Below are 20,239 nucleotides of genomic sequence, written 5' to 3'. Positions count from 1 at the left end.
AATGACTTGGATTCTTATAAATTTGATTTAGTTCCCTTTATATTATTTCTTCTTTTTTTAAAAAAAATAAACATTTTTTATTTAAAGGTTTGAGTTCCAAATTCTATCCCTTCTTCCCTCCCTCTCCACCCTCCCCCCAAGCAGTAAGCAATCAGATATAGGTTATTCATGTAAAACATTACCATATTGGTCATCTTGTATAAGAAAATGCAAATAAAATTAAAAAATTTAAATGAAAGAAAGAAAATGAAAAATAGCATACTTCAGTCTGCATTCAACCAATATCAGTTCTTTCTTTGGAGGTGGATAGTATGCTTCATCACTAGTCCTTTGGAATTGTCTTGGATCATTGTATTGTTGAGAATAGTTAAGTCATTCACAATTCTTGATCAAACAATATTGCTGTCACTGTGTACAACATTGTCCTGGTTCTGCTCACTTCACTATACATCAGTTCATATAAGTCCAGGCCTTTCTGAAATCATACTGCTTGTCATTTCTTATAGCACAATAGTATTCCATCACAATCATATACCACAGCTTGTTTAGCCATTCCCCAACTGATGGACATTCTTTTGATTTCCAATTCTTAGCCACCACAAAAAGAGCTGCTATAAATATTTTTGTACAAATAGGTCTTTTTCTCTTTTTTGAGATGTCTTTGGGATATAAACCTAGCAGTGGTATTGTTGGATCAAAGGGTATGCACAGTTTGATAGCCCTTTTGGCATAGTTCCAAATTGCTCTCCAAAATGGTTGGATAAGTTCACAACTCCACCAACAGTATATTAGTGTCCCAGTTTTCCCACACCCCTCTAACATCCAACATTTTCCTTTTTTGTTATATTTGCCACTCTGATAGGTATGAGGTGGTACTTCACAGTTGTTTTAATTTGCATTTCTCTGATCAATAGTGATCTAGAACATTTTTTCATATGACTATAAATAGCTTTGATTTCTTTGTCTGAAAACTGCCTGTTTGTATTCTTTGACCATCTATCAGTTGGGGAATGACTTGTATTTTTTACAAATTTGATTCAGTTCTCTATTTATTTGAGAAATGAGGCCTGTAACAATAATACTTATTGTAAAAATTCTTTCCCAGTTTTCTGCTTTCCTTATAATTTTGGTTGCATTGGTTTTGTTTGTGTAAAAGCTTTTTAATTATATATAATCAAAATTATCTATTTTATATTTTGTAATGTTCTCTATATCTTCTTTGGTCCTAAATTCTTATGACAGATAAACTATTCCATGCTCTCTTAATTTGCTCATAGTATTGCTCTTTATGTTTAAATCATACACCATTTTGATCTTATTTTAGTATACAGGGTGAGGTGTTGGTCTATACATGGCATTTCTTCTTTATTGTGCTTAGTGTTTTCTTCTGTTTATTCACATTTCCAACTTGAGTTTGCGGATTGTACCAGGGCCAGGCTCCAATGGCTCTCTTGGACAAGGTGGGTGAGTCTCACTTGGTCCTCTTCCCTCAACAATTGACATATTGCTGTGGCTACCATTCTTTTTTTGTTTTTTGTGAGGCAATTGGGGTTAAGCGACTTGCCCAGGGTCACACAGCTAGTAAGTGTCAAATGTCTGAGGCTGGATTTGAACTCAGGTGCTCCCTGAATCCAGGGCCGGTGCTCTATCCACTGCACCACCTAGCTGCCCCTGTGGCTACCATTCTTGATAGATTTTTATTGTTGGTACTGGGCCCTACCCTTTATCTTAGTCTTTGGGTGGTTTGGGGAATAGCAACTGCTAGCCTACAACCATCTTTTTCTCTTCCTTATACAATCACCAATGAGAATTAGTTGCAGGGTCTGGCTATAGCCCTGACACACCCAGTCAGATGTTGGAGATTTTGCTGGTCTTAGGTCTAAAAAGATCCCCAGTATGGATGTCCAGTCTGTGAGTTTGCTGTCCCCTATTGTGGCTCCCCATACTCTGAGAAGTGTATAGCTTGATCTGGTTGACCTGTTCAATGACCTATGGAGGCAGGTTCTGTCCTGAATCTTTTCTAAAAGTCCAGGCTTCAGATCTGGCTTCCAGCCTAGATTACAAGGGTTTATGTTACATGTGATCTGCCCCCCCCCCCCAAACATCCAGCTTAAGGCCTGTTTACTTGCTCAGGCTGACTTCCCTAGTACAATCCTTTTCTCAGCACTGAAAAGTCTCAGGCCCATTGATCAGAGTTTATACTGGCTTCCCTCTTGCAGTCTCTACCTATTACTGAACATCTGTAAGGCTCCTTTTTTATTGGCCTGGGAGAAATGTCTAAAAGGGCAGTTCGGAGGGGAGGGAGCTTTGAACCTAGAGATCCCTCATTATTTCCAGCACCTCAATATTTCGGTGAGTCACCCAATTTACACTCCATATATTAAATTTCAGTTCCTATACTTGCTACCCTAGAGACTTCAGGGAATTTCCCTTTGGGTCTAGGACTCTCTCTCTTGGTTGAGCTGAATTAACTCTCTCCCAATGGTAGAGCTCCTTTATTTTGTGTTTGGAAAAAAAATATTTATTAGTCCCTATTATATAACTTCCCAATATTAGTCAGTGAACGCATATCAATGTTTGGAATTCAAGAAAGTCAAATAAGATATCTCATGCCCCAAATGCTGGGTTATCGAGGCAACATATTGGGGTCTCAAATTTGTAAATAATTAAAATTATGTAATATATATCACAGCAAAAATTTACTAGGTCTCTATATTTTAAAAGCTTTTAGTTGCTTGTCAAAATAGAAGAGCCTACATGCAAATGTTTATATGCACTATATCAAAAGAAATAAATTTTCCATATGACTATGAAAGCTCAATTTGGCTTTCATAAAACCACTATTACTTGAATCTTTGTGATTTGCAATATCTTTAGCTCATGATGGCAGTCCCTGAAGCTTTATGATAGATACTGTTATGATCTAACATCACATGTCTTTATCTTATTTTCCCTTTCCACTTGAGAAACACTATAGTCTTAATTTGTAACTGTAATCCAAATCCTATAGTATGAAATAATTTCTAGACCTTCCCAGAAGTAATTTTCATAAGAGTATGAAACCCAGGCTTTTTGTGGCAAACTAGGACACTTGATTGATAAGGTTATCTTTATTGGGCAACTTTCCTGCAAATGGATTTTAGATAGAACTAATAAAAATAATCTATTTAATAGATCTGATGTGAGAAAATGGTTAGTTGTCTCCTCTCAATGAGGATATAATAGTCAATCATACTCCTCCTGACCTGTTTGTAGGACAAAGGTCTCAGATCCCCTCCTCCCCCTCTGGCTAACAAAATCACATGGTTCAAGGAGCCCTGGTCTCAATAAGGTCTGCTCTGGAGTTGTGTCTGTATAAGGAAGAATAAGGTCCACTCCGGAGTTATGCCCATATAAGGAAGAACTGATTAGGGATATGAATACCAGATTCCAATTAGCTAGTTTTCACGTGTAGATTGTAACCCTTAGGGACTAGGGTTTAAAACAGAGCCCCCTTTCTTCGTACCCATTAGGTGCACCTAGGGTGCCTCCTTCTCATGAGAATAGAGAAGGAAATAAAAGAGTCTTTGTCACATCGCTGCTGAATTCCCTAGAATTATTGAGAAGAGGATTGTTTTTCCTCACATCTGATCACTAAACACAAAACTGAGTTGCTCAGTTTATTTGCTTGGAAATTTCCACGTACTAAGTTTCTCTGTATACATTTAGATAATAGATTTTTAACCTGTTTGATTCATGGACCCCCTGAAATCCAGCCATAGAAACCTAACAGGTCCATTTTTGTGTTTATTTGTTTGTTTGTTCTTAACAGCTAATTATAAGCAGCAACCTTGAGACTGATATTATTATCCTTGGAGGCAACCTTATGAATTCAAGAGGTCTGGAGATCCTGGGTCCTCAGATGGTATGGGAGTTCTCTTTCTACATACTATACTTCTGGGAGGAAAAGATGATCACTAACAGGAAGTGGAGCAGGAAGTCTTAGTTTAACTGACTAGTAGATCTGAACTCTGAAACTTTTTTTTTCTACAAAATGGTCTGGCTCAGAAGCCAATTAAAAGGCTTTCCATCAGGGGCAGCTAGATGGCGCAGTGGATAGAGCACCGGCCCTGGAGTCAGGAGTACCTGAGTTCAAATCCGGCCTCAGACACTTAACACTTACTAGCTGTGTGACCCTGGGCAAGTCACTTAACCCCAATTGCCTCACACACACACACACAAAAAACAAACCAAAAGGCTTTCCATTTTTATGGAGTAAATTGATAGAAAACAATCAGAGGATACCTACCCATACTCTGAATTGGGGGGGTGGGCAGGGATCCCCTCCATTATACATTCCAAGAAGCAGTAACCAAACCTTCATATGAATTGGAATCAGGTGGTTCATTGTAACCTCACTGGTTACACATGGGAACTAGAGGAAACTGGCATAGCCAAGGAGAGGTTGCTTTGTAAATTATTGTACCACTGTTCCAAACTACAGAGGTAGCATTTATCTGGGGGTTATGAAAGGAGATGTCAGGTTAATTATTATTGACTGTGGATGCAAATCTAACTGCCATCCGATTGCCTTTGGACTGAATGGTCAATAGGAAGACAAGAATTTAATTAATAGAGAAGTGACCTGGTCAGATCTGTGCTTTTGGGAAGATTACTTTGGCAACTGTGTAAATGATGGATCTGAGTGAAGAAACTTGAGGTAAATCTCCAAGGAGTCTGATTAGGATGTTATTTCAATATCACAGATGATTAATAATAAGTCCCTGAACTAAGGTGGCTATGTAGGTAGAGAGAAGGGAACAGGATGTAGGAATGATAAGGTTTGGCAAATGATTAGATATTTGGGGTCATATAAGGAGTAAAGGATAATGCCAAGAATGGAAACCTGGATGAGTAGAGAATGATGGTGCTCTCAATGGTAATAGGGAAGTGGGATCCATCTGGGGATAATAATAATAATAATAGCTGATATTTATAGCAATTTACATATGTGTGTATATGTAGTACTCACAACAACTCTGGGAAGTAGACTGACATATCATAAGCACTTAATGTTTTTCACTTATTCATTCATGAAATAAATTAACCCTATCTGACAGTATATGTAATGTTCCACACCTTGAATTATGAGTATAAATTTACTTAGCTCACTAAATGTAGCTGGTCCAAGGCCATGCTTCACATGCTATCCAGCTATCCTCTGCTACACTACTGTAATGGAGTCCATGAATGCATTTTCTTCTAATACACCTCTTGCTTTGGGCAGAGTGATCAAATTAAAACTATAATTGCTTTTGGAAAGTACATATCAGAACCCTATGGTTCCACTCACTACTTCTATGGCTCTCCAGATAAAATTCTTTTCCCTGGTCAACACTTCCCTATATGTATGGTTTCCCCCATTAGAATATCTACTTCTAAAAGACAAGAACTGCCTCATTTTTTTACCTTTGTATGCTCAGAGCTTAGCACAGTCACTGACATATTATAAGCACTTAATTTTTTTTCACTCATTCATTCATGAAATATAGCAACCCTGTCTGACAATGTATTCAATGTTTTACACCTATAGACTCTCTCCTCTGCCAAGAAAGGAGGGATTTGCATTCTCTCATTTCTTCTTGAGGACCAAACTTCTGGTTACACAGCATTTGGGTTCTTTTCTGTTGTCCTTTCCTTTTATATTATTTTGTATATTGTGTATATTGTTTTCATAGTTCTGCTCACTTCACTATATCTTAATTCCTGACTTCCCTGGCTTCCTTTAATCTCAATTAAAATTCCACTTTCTGGAAAAAGCCCTTTGGATGCTTCTTTAATGCTAGCATCTTCTCTCTGAGATTACCTGCCATCTAATATAAATATATGAATGTATACATATAAAACAAATCTTTTATATATGTAGTTGTCTGTTGCATTAGAATATGAGCTCTTTGAGATCAGGGACTGTTTTTTGCCATTATTTGTAAACCCAGCACCTACAAAAGTACCTGGCCCATACTTAATAAATGCTTGTTGACTGACTCAATAACTCTATATAATTTCATATGGTGTCCCATGTATAGTAGAAATAGCATCTATTCTGTATAGACTAAGGTAGTTTTTTGTCTAATGAAATGAAATTGTCTTTGAGACTTACTGGGTACAGGGGACTTAGAGTCAACCCCATGAAATAGCTTTTTGGTCACCTAAGGCATAAATAACCCAAGGAGTTAAGGACTCCTCAGACTTAAAATACTTTTCTGACTATAAAGGCAAAGTGAGCTATGCCCACCGCAGCCCATGTTGTATCTCTGCTGAATGTCATTTCCATACTATTGTTAAGTTGTTTGAAGTGATCAAAGAAAGGGGAAGGGTGATATGGAGGAAAGGAAATCACTAGTGATTGGCTAGCTAAATACCTGAACCTGTAAGAGCCTCACATCTGGTCATCGGCTGTGTGTCCTTTCTTCTTCTTCTTCTTCTTCTTCTTCTTCTTCTTCTTCTTCTTGGTAGGGCAATGAGGGTTAAGTGACTTGCCCAGGGTCACACAGCTAGTAAATGTCAAGTGTCTCAGTTGGATTTGAACTCAGGTCCTCCTGAATCCAGGGCCAATGCTTTATCCATTGTGCCACCTAGCTGCCCTTCTTCTTTTTTTAAAAAATAATAATCTTTTTATTTGAAAGGACCATATAAAAACTTGCAAAAGTAAATGAGCAGGCAGAGCCAAAGTGGCAGAGAGAAGCCAGTAAGCTGCCTGAGCTCTCCCAAATTTCCCTTAAAAACAACATTAAATCAAGCCTCTAAACAGATTCTGAAACTACAGAACCTACAAAAAGAAAGAGGATCACAATCTTCCAAAAGGAAATAATTTAAAAGACTTCAGGAGAGGTCAGTTTCACTCAGGCAGGGGAGTTGTGCAGTGCACCTCAGCGCAGCGCAGCGCAGCATGGAGGGAGTTGGGCAAGTCAGCGGGAAGCAACTGAGGCCCCTTGATTCTGGCTCAGTGGGCTAGTGGCGCAGAGGGCCAGTGGCGAGATCCACCAGCACCAGCTGAGAGGGCAGGCTGCCAGCTAGGGGGCCACCCACAGGATGGGTACAACCAGGCATGACCATTCAAGCATGCCATGAGGAAGCAAGCCCAGGGAGGTGAGAAATTTGCAAGCCATAGAGGCCTCAGAACAGAAAGCCAGCGACACAGCCCCTATCTTCCAGCACAAGAAACGAAACAGTGACCCTGGTGCCTGAGGAGTGGACCTCAACTTAAAAAAATAATAATAATAATAATAATAAGCTGCAATATGAGCAAGAAACAAAAAAGAGTTCTCACCATTGAGAGCATCTGTATTGACAGGGAAGAGACAAACACAAACTCAGATGAGGACAATACTCTCAAATTGCCTACATGTGAAGCCTCAAGAGGGAAGATGAATTGGTCTCAACAAAAAGCCTTCTTGGAAGAGCTCAAAAAGGATTTTAAAAATCAATTGAGAGAAGTAGAAGAAAAATGGGGAGAGAAATGAAAGCAATGCAAGAAAATTATGAAAAAAGAATCAGCAGCTTGGAAAAGGAAACACAAAGATTGACTGAAGAAAACAATTCCTTAAAAAATTCATTTGGCCAAATGGAAAAGGAGGTGCATAATCTGACTGAAGAAAACAATGCCTTAAAAATTAAAATTGGACAGTTGGAAGATAAGGAATACATGAGATACCAGGAATCAGTCAAACAAAATCAAAAGAATGAAAAAATAGAAGAAAATGTGAAATACCTCATTGGAAAGACAACTGACCTGGAAAACAGATCCAGGAGAGACAATTTGAGAATTATTGGATTGCCTGAAAGCCATGATCAGAAAAAGAATCTAGATACCATATTCCAGGAAATTATCCAGGAGAACTGCCCTGATATTATAGAATCAGAGGATAAAATCATCATTGAAAGAATCCACCAATCACCTCTTGAAAGAGATTCCAAAAGGAAAACTCCAAGGCTACAATAGTAGCCAAATTTCAGAATTACCAGGTGAAGGAGAAAATACTCCAAGCAGCCAGAAAGAAGCAATTTAAATATCATGGAGCCACAGTCAGGATTGTTCAGGACCTGGCAGCTTCAACATTAAAGGATCGTAAGACATGTAATACGATATTCTGAAAGGCAAAGGAGCTTGGATTGCAGCTAAGAATCTATTACCCAGAAAAACTGATCATTCTCTTTCAGGGGAAAAGATGGACATTCAATAAAATAGGGGACTTTCAAGATTTCCTGATGAAAAGACCAGAACTGAATAGAAAATTCGATCTTAACATACAAGACTCAAGAGAAGTTTAAAAAGGTAAACAAGGGGGGAAAAAGTTATTCAATAAGGTTGAATTGTTTACATTCCTACACAGGAGAATAATACCTATAACTCTTGAGAACTGTGTATATATAAGCAGACAGAAGGATTTTACACAAAGGGTATAAATATAAATTGTCTTTGATGTGATCATATAAAGAAAATTAAGGGGTTAAAAAGTAGTTTATGGGGAGAAGAGAAAAGAGGAGGTGGAATGGGGTGAAATACATCATATGAAGAGGTACAAAAAACCTATTACAATAGAGGGAAATAAGGGAGGGGGGAACATTGTTTCAACCTTACTCTCACTAGATTTGATTCAAAGAGGGAATAACATATACATTCATTTGGATAAAGAAACTTAGCATATTCTTTAGGGAAGTAAAAGGGAAAGGGGAAAAGGGGGGGCTAATAGAAGGGAGGGCAGAAGCAGAGAAGAAAAGGGTAAAGAAAAGGGAGGGGGGCTGATAAAAGGGAGGGCACATTGGGGGAGTCAGGGGTAAGAAGCAAAATGTTGGTGAGGAGGAATAGGGTGAAGGGGGGGAGTACAAAGGGGATAAATAGAATGGAGGGTAATAGACAGCTAGTAATAATAACTGTGAATGTGAATGGGATGAACTCTGCCATAAAATGGAAGCAAATAGCAGAGTGGATTAAAAACCAGAATCCTATGATATGTTGTTTACAAGAAACACATTTGAAGCAGAGAGATACACACAGAGTAAAGGTAAAAGGTTAGAGCAGAATATATTATGCTTCAGCTGAAGTAAAAAAAGCAGGGGTAGCAATCCTTATTTCAGACAAAGCAAAGGCAAAAATAGATCTAATTAAAAGAGATAAGGAAGGAAACTACATCTTACTAAAAGGTACCATAGAAAATGAACAAATATCAATACTAAGTGGTATAGCATTCAAATTCTTAGAGGAGAAGTTAAATGAGTTACAAGAAGAAATAGCAAAACTATACGTGTGTGTGTGGGGGGGCAGCTTGGTGGCACAGTGGATAAAGCATTGGCCCTGGATTCAGGAGGACCTGAGTTCAAATCCATCCTCAGACACTTGACACCTTACTAGCTGTGTGACCCTGGGCAAGTCACTTAACTCTCATTGCCCACACACAAACACACAAATAAAACAACAACAACAACAAAAAACTATACTAGTAGGGGATCTGAATCTTCCCCTCTCAGAATTAGATAAATCTAGCCACAAAATAAATAAGAAAGAAGTTAAAGAGGTGAATAGAATGTTAGAAAAGTTAGATATGGTAGATGTTTGGAGAAAACTGAATGGGGATAGAAAGGAATATACCTTTTTCTCAGCAGTACATGGCACATATTCAAAAATTGACCATGTATTAGGACACAAAAACCTCATAGTCAAATGTAGAAAGGCAGAAATAGTAAATGCATCCTTCTCAGATCATGATGCAATAAAAACTACATGTAATAAAGAGCCATGGAAAGTTAGACTGAAAATTAATTGGAAACTAAATAATTTCATTCTAAAGAATGAGTGGGTCAAACAACAAATCATAGAAACAATCAATAACTTCATCCAAGACAATGACAATAATGAGACAACATACCAAAATCTATGGGATGCAGCCAAAGCAGTGCTTAGGGGAAATTTTATATCTCTAAATGCTTACATCAATAAAAAAGAGAAAGAGGAGATCAATGAATTGGGCATGCAAGTTAAAAAGCTAGAAAAAGAACAAATTAAAAATCCCCAATTAAATACTAAATTAGAAATTCTGAAAATCAAAGGAGAAATTAATAAAATTGAAAGAAAGAAAACTATAGAATTAATCAATCAATAAAACTAAGAGCTGGTTTTATGAAAAAACTAATAAAATAGACAAACCATTGGTTAATTTGATTTAAAAAAAAAGAAAGAAGAAAACCAAATTACCAGTATCAAAAATGAAAGGGGTGGGGCAGCTAGATGGTGCAGTGGTTAAAGCACCGGCCCTGGATTCAGGAGGACCTGAGTTCAAATCCAGCCTCAGACACTTAACACTTACTAGCTGTGTGATCCTGGGCAAGTCACTTAACCCCCATTGCCCTGCAAAAAAAAAAAAAGAAAAAGAAAGGGGTGATTTCACCACCAATGAAGTGGAAATTAAAGCAATAATTAGGAACTATTTTGCCCAACTGTATGCCAATAAATTTTACAATCTAAATGAAATGGATAAATATTTACAAAAATACAAACTGCCCAGGTTAACTGAAGAGGAAATAAAATCCTTAAATAAACCCATATCAGAAAAAGAAATTGAACATACCATTAATGAACTCCCTAAGAAAAAATCTCCAGGGCCAGATGGGTTTTCAAGTGAATTCTACCAAACATTTAAGGAACAATTAATTCCAATATTCAAATTATTTGGAAAAATAGGTGAAGGAGTTCTGCCAAATTCCTTTTATGACACGAATATGGTGTTGATACCAAAACCAGGCAGAGCAAAAGCAGAGAAAGAAAATTATAGACCAATTTCCTTACTGAATATTGATGCAAAAATCTTAAATAAGATATTAGCAAGGAGATTACAGCAAGTGATCACCAGGATAATACATTATGACCAGGTGGGATTTATACCAGGAATGCAGGACTGGTTCAACATTAGGAAAACTATTAACATAATCAACCACATCAGTAAGAAAGCTAACCAAAATCATGATTATCTCAATAGATGCAGAGAAAGCTTTTGACAAAATACAGCACCCATTCATCATAAAAACACTGGAGAGCTTAGGAATAGGTGGAGCTTTTCTTAAAATAATAAGCAGTTATCTACCTAAAACCATCAGCAAGCATTATATATAATGGAGATAAGTTAGAAGCATTCCCAACAAGATCAGGGGTGAAACAGGGATGTCCATTATTACCTCTATTATTTAATATTGTACTAGAAATGTTAGCTTTAGCGATCAGAGAAGAAAAAGGAATTAAAGGAATTAGAATAGGCAAGGAAGAAACAAAACTATCACTCTTTGTAGATGATATGATGGTATACTTAGAGAATCTTAGAGAATCAACTCAAAAATTACTTGAAACAACAACTTTAGCAAAGTAGCAGGATATAAAATAAATCATCAGCATTTCTATACATGACCAACAAAGTCCAGCAGCAAGAGAAATTCCATTTAAAGTAACAGTAGACAATATAAAATACTTGAGAGTCTACTTGCCAAGACAAACCCAGGAACTCTATGAACACAATTACAAAACACTTTTCACACAAGTCAAATCAGATCTAAATAATTGGAAAAATATCAATTGCTCATGGATAGGCTGAGCTAATATAATAAAAATGACAATTCTACCTAAATTAATTTACTTATTCAGTGCCATACCAATCAGACTACCTAAAAATTATTTTATAGACCTAGAAAAAATAACAACAAAATTCATCTGGAAAAACAAAAGGTCAAGAATATCAAGGGAAATAATGAAAAAAAATGCACAGGAAGGTGGGCTAGCTATACCAAATCTGAAGCTCTGCTATAAAGCGGCAGTCATCAAAACTATTTGGTACTGGCTAAAAAATAGAGTGGAGGATCAATGGAATAGGCTAGGCACAGGAGACACAGTAGTAAATGACTTTAGTAATGTACTGTTTGATAAATTCAAAGACTCCAGATTCTGGGATAGGAACTCAGTATTTGACAAAAACTGCTGGGAAAACTGGAAGATAGTATGGCAGAAATTAGGCATAGACCAACATCTTACATCTTATACTAAAATAAGGTCAAAATGGGTACATTATTTAAACATAAAAGGTGATACCATAGGTAAATTAGGATCTTTGGAAAGAAAAACAGTTTATGACCAAACAAGAGATAAAAGCTGGTAAACAATTTTTATAGCCAGTACTTCTTTTTTTTTTTTAAATAAACATTGCTTATTTTATTGCACATATCAAGAAAAGGGGATGAAATTTAAAATATATACATAACTTTCATATTTTACAACCACTATTAAAATTTTTTTTAAAGTAGCTCCAGGGGCAGCTAGGTGGCGCAGTGGATAGAGCACCGGCCCTGGAGTCAGGAATACCTGAGTTCATATCCTGCCTCAGACACTTAACACTTACAAGCTGTATGACCCTGGACAAGTCACTTAACCCCAATTACCTCCCTAAAAAAAAAAGTAGCTCCAATACAAAAAGCAGTTAATTTAGATTTTGTCATTGTTCAGTTACAGAACAAGATTATATATTAGAAAACTTCAGATGACTTTTACCAGGCATACTTTGGAAATATAAATTGTATGATAGATATAATACTGCTACTGAAATAATTTTATTTGGGATTTCTCAGCTTAAAAGTGGAGAGCTCGGGGGCAGCTAGGTGGCGCAGTGGATAGAGCACTGGCCTTGGAGTCAGGAGTACCTGAGTTCAAATCCGGCCTCAGACACTTAACACTTACTAGCTGTGTGACCCTGGGCAAGTCACTTAACCCCAATTGCCTCACTAAAAAAAAAAAAGTGGAGAGCTCAAACAATTGTTCAACTGTACTTGTGCTTTGAAACATTTACTGTTCAAAAGTTCTCCCTCTCCCTCTTTTTGACCTGTGATTTCATCCTTAGAGGGAAATCCTATAAAGAATAAGTGAGGAAGTCACCTTACATCAATATAGATCACCACATCCTCTGAAATAGTCTTAGAGAGCTTTTTCAAGTTAGTGAAAGAGTTGTCATAAAATATGCTTAGGAGTTTATTGAGACTAATGGAATCGGTATTTAAGAGGTTATGTCCCCAAAGTCTGTTTAACTTTGGATAGAAAATGTTCCATAAGTTTTACTGACATGATACCTTTGCCCTGAAACACCAAAAGAATTTGCTATTTAAAGAGTCTCATCAATGACTTTTTAGACCTCCAAATTTTGATAGCTAAAAATTTTCATCAGTAATTAGTCAAATATTACATATATTTAAAGTTGGCAGTGTTAGTAATTACTGGAGAAGCCTAGGTTTGTCTAGTTTATTTTGGGTTCCTCACAGTCACTGATTCCACATGGGTGTTTCCCTTCGTGGTCACCAAACTGTGTAATTTAAGATTCTAAATGTGGGTTCTAATCTGTTCCCCCAGTTTTGGGGAAACTGACTAAAATCACTGATAAAACAAGTTTAGGTTTTTAAGGGTTTATTGAAAGATAGAAAGAGAAAGATTGAGAACAGAATTCCAACAGCCTGGCATTCCTATCTTTCCTCAAATTTCCTGTGAAGTCCTCTGCCACCACTACCACCATCAAGTCAGGAACCAAAAAGAGACAGAGCTCTCCACGCGGGCCCTCTTTCCTCCTTCCTGTCCTCTCCCAGAAAATAGGAGGCTCCTCAAGTTGATTGGCTGGTAGCCTTAATAGACGGCACCCATGAGCAAATGTCACTTCCTGACGCCAAGGAAAAGCCACATGGCCTTGCCCTCTGAGGTGTTCTCCTCATGGTGGAGCTTTCCTATAGTAATTCTCCAGTAGATGGCATCATTCCAATCATTACACCATCTATAATAATACATGACCACAGAATACTGTAGTTACACATATTCTAGAAAATTAACTACTGGATTAAAAAAAATTTCATTACTGCACTTTTAATAATGTATAAAATGCTACAAATATATATTTTCCCAGGACACACCTGTTCATAGAAATATTTGTTTCACATTAGTATACATATCTACATTTGAATATACATTAGCAACTCCAGACAACTGCTTTCTCCCCTTTCAATACCAAGCTCTCTAAATAATTGTTGAGCTCTATATAGCAGTTCTAGTTCTCTATCTACACTCAATTATTTTATACAAAGACTCATGAAAACTATGAAAAAAATCTACTTACAAATTTAGGATCTTTTCCTTTCCCACTGAATTTCTGCTTTCCTCTATGGAGGTGCCATTAAATTCATTGGAATCATTCTCTAATACTTTCTGATCTTGGGCATCTTTATCAACAATCCTTCTATTTCTTAAATTTAGCATTTTCCCTCCTGAACTGAATTTCTTTACTTCATGTATGTTTAATTCTGCCCGTGTCTTTCTACTTTGCCAGTCAGACCATTCCTTCTTCAAAAGCAAGTATGAACTTCCAAATATTCCTGAATCTTTGCTCAGTTTGTTCTCTTTTAATGAGGTGAAGAGGGGCACCTGCAAAGGGACTGCCTGGTTTGAATCTAAAAGACTTGTTTGTTTGCTACCTTGAGATGTACTTTTTCCAAAATTAAATACTCCAGTTCAAATCAGAGAATGAAATACTGCCAAATGTAAACTTTGCTGATAATCTATTGTATACTTTGCAGAACTCTTTGTTTGATCCTTTAATTTTTTTTTCTCTTTCCTTCCTATGATTCCCTTTCTGCACTGTTTCTTTATCTTCTGTGTAAAGCACACAAATATTCTGGAATACTCCCTCATGAACAAAATCACTTTGTAGAGGATAACGTCTATTGTTTAAAAGCAAATTTCTCTCACTTTCAGGTACATATTTGTTTTGTTTTGGTTTTGTTTTTGTGGGGTTTTTTGGTGAGGCAATTGGGGTTAAGTGACTTGCCCAGGGTCACACAGCTAGTAAATGTTAAGTGTCTCAGGTCAGATTTGAACTCAGGTCCTCCTGAATCCAGGACCATTGCTCTATCCACTGCGCCACCTAGCTGCCCCCAGGTACACATTTTTGATCACATGTACTTTTGCCACAACATTTTCCCTGAAAAGGGCTACTTTTTTCTGGAGTGGTATCATCAGTAATATAGTAGTTCTACAACCTACTCACAACATTTTCTCTATCAGTGGGTTTGAGACTTTTTTGACTTTGGTCTTTGATACAGACATCTTTCTTATCTATTGGTGTTTCCTTTACAGATAAACTGCCACAACAACTTTTAGGTGTCACTGTCTCATGTTTTCTTTTTACAGCCAAAGTAGAATGGAGGTAGATATTCCCAGGACAGGATGTACTTTTCCTACCATCATTTAAAATATTTATTGCACTTTGTATTACAGTATTATCAGAGATTTTTAGGTCCTCAGCTTCTTTTGACTTTGGCTAGATAATAAGCCAGGCTGATGCCCCCCTGATGAATGCTTCTCTTTTCCACTAACAATCTCAGGCTTAGAAACTCCCCCTATCTCAACAGCTGTTGTTATACTACCCTGCTGAATTTCTGAACTGCTCATGGAATACTTGGCTTTTTCTGCCAAAAACTTTCTAATTTCTTGTTCAGTGCTATCACTATCCACTGAACTACTGTCATCAGACGGTGAGATTCTACTGATTGCAGAGTTCCAATTTTCACTGATTTTCATATCGTTTGAAACTAAAATAGGTTTTGAGAAAATTTTTTTCTCCAATTGGAATGCCAGCTGTAGATCCTCTTGCTTCTTTTCCTGTTTCCCTTTTTCTGTTCTATTGTTACAAGTGTTCAAAGATTTCTTTACTGTGTTCTCCCTATCGTCTTTTTTAGATCCCGGGAGACAGCTTTTCATTAAGTGAGGACTCTTATCTTTCCAGTGTTTTTGGAGCTTATTAAATTTATCTAAAAATTGAGTTCCTGTGCTACTAAGCTTAACCTTTTTTTTACAGTGAGGTTTGGAGTCCCTGCTTCTGATCTTAATAGGTCCTTAATAGCAATATCAAGGTCTTCATCACTGTCCAAAGAACTACTTTTATCACCAGACCCAGACCTCTCTTGTTCCAAATTTCTCTCCTGTGCTACTTTACCATGGGCTTGTGATAAACCACTTCTCAGGTCTTAGGCAATGTGCTCATCAATCAGCCCAACTAAATTGGGAGAGGAACTGACAAGTCATCTCATCCTCTCTGCTTTCAGATTTACAGATTTTATCCTGACTGCTCAAATCTTTTTTTTCTTGGAACATATGAATTTTCACCTGACCATACTCGGTTTCCTGTGGGCACTCTCTTTCTAACCCTTTAGTTTTCTTCGGTGTTAGTTGCTTCACCACTTTCCTTTCCCCTTTAAAGTTTCCTTTTGCAACACAGGGATAACTTCAGTGTCTTAGAAAGAGGGACTTCGGGGCTACTGTCCTGATTACTGTGTTCAGGCAATAGTGGTCCCTGTACAGACTTGGAGAGGTTTTCAGGTTTGGCCTTAAGAGCCAAAAAGGTTCTGATTTCTTGCTCAATGCTATCATCACTGTCTACCAAGCTGCTATCACTGTCAGGGTGGGAAGGCACAGCTAGTACTTCTGATAAAGGCTTCATGTCTAAAATATTGGGAACTAAATTAAATTTATAAGAATCCAAGTCATTCCCCAATTGAGAAATGGTCAAAGGATATGAACTGACAGTTTTCTGATGAAGAAATCAAAGCTATCTATTGCCGTATGAAAAAAAATGCTCTAAATCACTATTGATTAGAGAAATGCAAATTAAACAACTCTGAGGTACCACCTGACACCTATTAGATTGGCTAATATGACAAAAAAAAGGAAAATAATAAATATTGGAGAAGCTGTGGAAAAATTGGAACACTAATGTATTGTTGGTGGAGCTGTGAACTGATCCAGCCATTCTGGAGAGCAATTTGGAATTATGCCCAAAGGGCTATAAAGCTGTGCATACCCTTTGACCCAGCAATACCACTATTAGGTCTTTTTCCCAAAGAGATTATAAAAAAGGGAAAAGGACCCACATGTACAAAAAGATTTATAGCTGATCTTTTTGTTTTGGCAAGGCATTGGAAACTGAGGGGTTGCCCATCAATTGGGGAATGGCTGAACAAGTTGTGGTATATGACTGTAATGGAATACTATTGTGCTGTAAGAAACAATGAGCAGGAGGAGTTCAGAGAAACCTGGAGGGTCTTGCATGGGCTGATGATGAGTGAGATGAGCAGAACCAGAAGAACATTGTACACAGTATCATCAACATTGAGTGTTGACCTACTGTGATGGACTATATTCTTCTCATCAATGCAATGGTACAGAAGAGTTCCAGGGAACTCATGATAGAAGAGGATCTCCAAATCCAGGAAAAAAAAAAAAAAGAACTGTGGAGTATAGATGCTGAATGAACCATACTATTTCTTTTGGTTTTGGTGCTGATGTTTTTCTATTTTGAGGTTTTTTGTCATTGCTCTGATTTTTCTCTTATAACATGACTAATGCAGAAATATGTTTAATGTTATTATGTGTGTGTGTGTATATATATCAGATTACCTGCTGTCTAGGGGAGGGGGGAGGGAGGGGAGGAAGGGAGAAAAATCTGAAATTGGAAAGCTTGTATAAACCAAAGTTGAGAACTATCTTTACATGTAACAGGGAAAAAATAAAATACTTTATTAATTAAAAAAAAAAGAAACAATGAGCAGGCAGATTTCAGAGAAACCTGGAAGGACTTTTATGAACTGATGATGAGTGAGATGAGCAGAACCAGGAGAACATTGTACACAGAATCATCAACATTATGTGTTGATCAATTGTGATAGACTTGATTCTTCTCAGCAATACAACAGTGCAAGGTAGTTCCAAAGGACTCATGATGGAAACCACTCTTCAAATCCAGAAAAAAAAGAACTGTGGAATATGGATACAAATGGAACCATACTATTTCTTTTGTTTTTGGTGCTGTTATTTTTCTTTTTTGAGGTTTTTCCTTTTTGCTCTGATTCTTCTTTCACACTAAGACTAATGCAGAAATATGTTTAATGTGTTTGTGCCTATATAACCTATATCAGATTACTTGCTGTCTTGGGGAGGGGGGGAAGAAGGGGAAGGAGGGAGAAAAATTTGAAACGAGAAATCTTATAAAAACAAATGTTGAGGGGGCGGCTAGGTGGCGCAGTGGATAAAGCACCGGCCCTGGATTCATGAGTTCCTGAGTTCAAATCCAGCCTCAGACACTTGACACTTACTAGCTGTGTGACTTTGGGCAAGCCACTTAACCCCCATTGCCCCACAAAAAACCAAAAAAACCAAATGTTGAAAACTATCTCTATATGTAACTGGAAAATAATAAAATACTTTTATAAAATTTTTTAAAAAAGTAAATGAGGAGGGGCAGCTAGATGGCGCAGTGGATAGAGCACCGGCCCTGGAGTCAGGAGTATCTGAGTTCAAATCTGGTCTCAGACACTTAACACTTACTAGCTGTGTGACCCTGGGCAAGTCACTTAACCCCAATTGCCCCACTAAAAAAAACAAAACAAAACAAAAACAAAAGTAAATGAGGGGCAGCTAGGTGGCGCAGTGGATAGAGCACCGGCCCTGGAGTCAGGAGTACCTGAGTTCAAATCCGGCCTCAGACATTTAACACTTACTAGCTGTGTGACCCTGGGCAAGTCACTTAACCCCCATTGCCCTGCCAAAAAAAACAAAAACAAAAAGTAAATGAGCCACCCATTTTATATATTTTTTTAATTTCCAGAAAAGGAGAACCTAAAACATTCTTCTGTAATATACTTCAGTATTTAACAACTCTTCTTGTCAATGAGAGAACCTTATTCATGTTGCTCTTCTGTGAAGTACAATTATAATCTATATAAATAATGTTGATTAAGACTATAGAATACAGTACATGAACTAGAGGATCTTTTTTTTTTTTTTTTGGAATAAATCCAGATACCATATTAAGCCATTTCGGTAGACTGACTCAGCCATATAAAAAGAAAACCTACTTTTTCCTTCAACAACCATGATCACTGAGTAATGCTGCGAGTCCTTTCAGTGGGACAGGGAGGAGGCACTGATTATCACAATAGCATTAGCCCAATCAACACTTAAGGATACTATTTCCTTACTTTAGCTAAGGGTCCTAGCAAAGCTGGGTTGCCAGCATAAGGAAAATGAAAGTAAACTGTCCCCCTACAATCATCAACCAGAAACTGATGAGAATATATTTGGTTTTTAAGGACCATGCCCTGAAGGCAGAGGAGAAACTTCTGGACTAAGTACAGCACAAGTGAAAGGGGTGATTCCAATAGGGGTAGGTACCAAAAGGCTCTGATATGGTCTCTAACCCAGAGTTAGAAAAAAAGTGTTGATTTTCAATGAGAGCCTTGGTACTTTAAGGGAAGATGATGAGAGAGAGAGTAAGGATGAGAACTGTGAACCTCTCTGGTGTTAAAAGAGCCTTGGGCTTACCCTATTGATATTGGTGGTAAGGAAGGGATTGTGATTTTCTCCACAGGGGCTCCAGGCGACAAGCAGACTTTTACCACAAAGGAACTTGAGAGGCTAAAAAAGAAATTTAAATAACAACCTAATGAGTCACTGGAAAAATGATTAGTGAAAGTATGGTTGAATAGGACCAATGCAGTGCTCCTCTTGGATACAGAGCTCCCTTGGTATGGGGATCACACAAAAGACATTTTCAAAATCAGTTATCTGTTTGAGGCTCCAAATGGGGCTTATTCTTTGCTCCTTTTTAAGTGGTTAAGATAGGAAGTTGTTCATACCTGCCCTCATAAAGATAAATTTCCTCTGCATCTGGTTTAAAGGGAAAAATTCCTAAAAGAGATGTGTTTGGTAGACTGGATTTATGCCAGTCCTTCATAGCCTCCCGGACCCTGTGACCATCCTGAACATCAGGAACAATTAGTTCCCATCTTCTGGGCAGTCCCACCTAATTGGCATCAGGCTCTTGTTACCTGTTGAAATTTGATGAGATCAGGAGCAGTTTGGCCAGATTCAGTTTTCTGGACAAATAAGAGAAGGGAAAAGGGAAGGAAATAATTTATTAAGCATCTACTATGTGCTAGATACTGTGCTAAGGTGCTTTGATGCTTGCTACCTCATTTGGTGGGGAGAGGGTGATGATACCTTCTCCCATATATAGTTGTGATTATAGCTTCTGAAACATGAGGTTGATAAAGAGATAATCAACTGCCAGTTTACTGGGGTGCTAGTAAAATTATTGGGCAGGAATCAGGAGTGGTAGTGGTATTGGAATAGGCAGTA

General features: G+C 37.5%; 1 pseudogene; it reads right to left on the bottom strand.

Annotated features, from left to right (window-relative positions):
- Positions 1 to 14,161: 14,161 nt before the first annotated feature.
- LOC122738716 lies at positions 14,162 to 16,544 on the bottom strand (annotated as a pseudogene).
- Positions 16,545 to 20,239: the final 3,695 nt, after the last annotated feature.

The sequence above is a fragment of the Dromiciops gliroides genome, chromosome 2 (genome assembly GCF_019393635.1).
Source record: "Dromiciops gliroides isolate mDroGli1 chromosome 2, mDroGli1.pri, whole genome shotgun sequence".
In the NCBI taxonomy this organism is placed as follows: Eukaryota; Metazoa; Chordata; class Mammalia; order Microbiotheria; family Microbiotheriidae; genus Dromiciops; species Dromiciops gliroides.
Note: the sequence above shows the minus strand (reverse complement) of the source record. Positions and strands in the feature narration are given on the sequence as shown.